A 4,205-nucleotide genomic window follows, 5' to 3' on the forward strand; every position below is an offset into this window, starting at 1 on the left:
TCTTACGTGCCCAGCTGCAGTCACTAATAACAGTCCCCGATAACCTGGACCAATTCAAATTGTTATTTTTTTTATTGTTTAATTTGCATTGCCTCACCCGATGAACACTACATATGACGCCGGATAACACTGCGGAAGCCGTCCCTTTTTTGCGCTCGCTATCCCGGTACTATTATCCGCCGTCTTGCTGTACGGAGGGAAAACGAAACGATACACTTTGCGGAAACAACATTATTCTCCGTGCATCGGCTAAATACAAATATATTCCACATAAAGAAGTATGCAAAAAAAAATTTAGGAAATATTTTCTTGCAGCCCAACTCCACCCAGACTCTGCATGCAGTGGCCCCCAGGTAAAGTGAGTTTGAGACCCCTGATCTAGATAAAAGGTCCTCAAACTTTTTCCACCAAGTACCACCTCAGAAAACACTTGGCTCTCGTACCACCATAATGACCAACATTGCAATACAGTAGCATAATATTGGCTAAATATTCATTTAAGACAAGGCTGAGTTTTTATTTAACAAGTATATTTAATATGTATATTTGGTTACTGTAACATTACGCACAGTTTGAACAGTAACAATGTTTGAATATTTAATTAAGTGATTTTTTTGGCGTACCACTAGTAGTACATGTACCACAGTTTGAGAATCCCTGATTGAGACCACAATGAACTTAAATGTAGATTGGAATAATCATAAGTTCTCTTTTCAGGACACACATGTTTAGTTTGTGAGCTATTGTGTGCTTAATTGTTGTGTAGCTGCTTGTTCCTAGAAGTCTATAACCTACCATGTTAACTTTTTGTAAATGACTTCATTATAATAGGAGAAAAGACCAACCTTGTTTGCTTATTGGAAGATATTTAGCTGTTAACAGGCTGTCCAACATTGCATGATGAACACGCTGCATGACTGCTTATATCGGGATTTTTAAATGCAAACCAATATAATCCCTTACATGTTTTTTTCTGACCGATATCAATATCGACACTTACTGTATATCATGTGTTGCCTTCATTATAACACTTATATAAGGCTTTTAATTTTTTGCGGCTCCAGACAGATTTTTTTTTTTTTTGTATTTTCTCTCCAGTATGGCACTTTCAACATTTTGGGTTACCGACCCGTGCACCACACACACCAATAAGCTTGTTTATAGATGTAAAATAAAACTCCTCATAGGAAGTTGCCATTTTTCATATTTGTTCTAACTTTGTGAAATGATACAATGCACATTAATGAACATACAAAATATAAATGTGACAAATCTCAATTCCCCAGCAGGTTACATCAACCTGCTCATTGCAAAGAAACAAGCCGAGGGTTACCACTAATTCAGCCTAATAGTACGTTGTTTTTATCATGCACTTATTTTTGCTGTATTTATATGGCACAAGTGGAAAGCCGGTTCCTGAAAATAAGGCCTACATTAAATAGGTCTGTGGTGCAAAAAAGGTTGGGGACCCCTGATCTAAGTGTACAAGCTTTAATACAGGCTGTAACGGCCTGGTGATCTGGAAAGATATTGATAGCTCTGTAAAAGAGACACATTCTTTAAACATATTTAATGAGAAATTTAAGAAAAATGTTTTCCTATTTTAAGCTCAGTATATTTAGCACACCTGTCATGGCTGAGGATTTCACATTCGTCGCATAATTCTGGTCATGACCCCTGTAAGTATGACAAGATTATCGCAAATCTTCAAGATGCAACTTTTTAATCAAATTTTAATAATAAGATATTAAGACTGATTTGGTGGATTAAAAGCTTCCTTCTCTCTAAAAGTAAACCTGTTGGTAGGTTGGTACGAAATACTAAATGTGGGTAGATTTTGAAATTAATTTTACTGTACTGTGTTTTGTATATTATATGATGATGTATATTTTAACTGTGGGTCGCTATCCATAAGTTCTATGCTTCAAGGTATTTCCTTCTTACACAGCAGAATCTAAAATCAACAAAAGAAACAATAATGTAATATAAATTATGTTTGTAAATAAATACATAAAGAAATAGTCCGTATTCGAGATGTCCAATAATATCGGCCGATAAATGCTTTAAAATGTAATATCGGAAACTACTGGTATCGGTTTCAAAAAGTTAAATTAATGACTTTTTAAAACGCCGCTGTATAGAGCGGTCCACATCCGGTAAAACATGAATGTAGGGAGAAGTACAGAGCAGTTGCGTCTCCTAGTCAGCAGCCCCTCCCTTCTCCTCTCTCTCTTCTCCCCTCTCCCTACACAACACAGGAGTTGACGACTGCAGCATGAGAGGTTTACTGGCGACGCTTGATGACGTCATAAAACCGCCGCGAGCGGAGCATAACAACAACAAGAGTGTGTTGTTGCCGGTGCTGTTTTGCCGTGGCTAACAAGCGAGCTCGGTGACTGACTAACGACAATGTCTATGGTTTGGGATTATTTTAAAGTGTGTCTGATGGATGAAAAAAAGGTAATTTGCAATGACTGAAAAAATGTGGTTACGTGAGGAGGAACCACGACGTCTTCCTTTAATACGAGCAATTTGATCTCCCACCTTTTCAAGAATCATAAGAAGATACACGATGAATACAAGCGGAAGATGGATGAAAAGCAAACAGCGAAAAAAAGTAGTACCACACAGTTGTCTCTTAAAGACTCCGCCGAGAAAAAACAAAAGTACAACAAAAACCACCCCACAGCGAAAGCCCGCGCAATATGGCAAAAGCTACGGTGGGGTTTGGTGTGGCTAGTCTGCCCTGCATGGCGCACACTTTGCAACTTGCAGTGAGCAGAGCTGCCCTGTCTCAACGCAGCATTTCAGAAGCTCTGACTGACTGATCAGCCATTTCAAGCACTCACCACTAGCTTGCAGCACATTTTTGTTACTCATACAAATACGTTAGAGCAGGGCAGATTGAGCCCAGTTTATAATTTCCTGTTTTACAGTATACCAGGCAGTCTTGCCCTAAAGGAGGACTATGTTATTGTGTACTTTATTACTCTAGTATACTCTGGGCTGAAGCTGTGTGCCTTCATTTTTTGTGTAGCTGTTGTTTTGAGGCATGTTTAAAAAATATAAATAAACAATGCACTTTGTGAAAGTCAAAGTATAGTATTTCCCATAGTTGTAGTGGGTATCAGGATTATCTCAGGGAGAGCATGTCCCAAATTCCAAGCTGCTGTTTTGAGGCATGTTAAAAAAAAATAATGTACTTTGTGACTTCAATAATAAATATGACAGTGCCATGTTGGCCTTTTTTTCCACAACTTGAGTTGACGTTGTTCTCTCATTTTGGAAAACCTTGTTACATTGTTTAATGCATCCAGCGGGGCATCACAACAAAATTTGGCTCAATAATGTGTTAATTCTACGAATGTATAAATCAGTATCAGTTGGTTATTAAGAGCTGGACAATATCGGAATATCGGATATCAGCAAAAAAGCCATTATCGGACATCTCTAGTCGGTATACACTACTACCATCACAATCTCTTTATTTTTCTCTTTAAATAAGTTGCCATAAATTATACTGATAGTGTACTATTGGCAAAACCTACTAAATCAGATTCAACTATGAAAATCCTTAGACGAAGACAGCACTACCATAGCTTTTTGTTGTTGATAGCCATCATCCACAAGTGAGATCGGCCAAAACCAATACCTATACCGATCTCATGTATTAACTGTACAATTTTCAATTTACTCATTGGAAGTGCTATTGACTTTTTAACAATATCGAGACAATATTTAAATTAGTTTCTTATTCTATTTTATTATACACACAGTTGTTTGAACAAAACAAAGTAAATAGTTCACAATAACTACATCTACTGCTCATTTAAACCATTTGGTTTTTGCCCTCAAAGTCCTCCTGTATCCAAGGAATTATTCCTGAGTTTGAAAACATTAACAAACACAACAAAAAAAGTAAAGAAAAATATTGACCAAATCACATTAGCATCAATCATATACTGATACTACCCTTGGTATCGACGCCCAAATTTCACCAATTTCCGATATAGGCGCTCCGATACAAGCAGTCCTGCGGCATGTTTACTTGTGCACAGCTTGACAGCTAGTTAACAGCTAAATGTCCTCCAATAAGCACACAAGATTACTCATTTCTTGTATTTTAGTAGTCATTTACAAAAGGTACAGTAAACACGGCAGGCTGTAGGAGCTAGCAGCTGCAAAACAGCTAAGCACACAATAGC

At 37.4% G+C, this 4,205-nt stretch overlaps 1 long non-coding RNA gene across 1 annotated transcript; it reads left to right on the plus strand.

The window, feature by feature from the left end:
- The first annotated feature begins 2,036 nt into the window (after positions 1-2,036).
- On the plus strand, positions 2,037-3,257 carry LOC133542799 (uncharacterized). The gene is made up of 2 exons (XR_009804215.1): positions 2,037-2,460; positions 2,554-3,257. It is a non-coding gene; the product is annotated as an uncharacterized LOC133542799 (long non-coding RNA).
- Positions 3,258-4,205: the final 948 nt, after the last annotated feature.

The sequence above is a fragment of the Nerophis ophidion genome, linkage group LG25 (assembly GCF_033978795.1).
Source record: "Nerophis ophidion isolate RoL-2023_Sa linkage group LG25, RoL_Noph_v1.0, whole genome shotgun sequence".
Taxonomy (NCBI): Eukaryota; Metazoa; Chordata; class Actinopteri; order Syngnathiformes; family Syngnathidae; genus Nerophis; species Nerophis ophidion.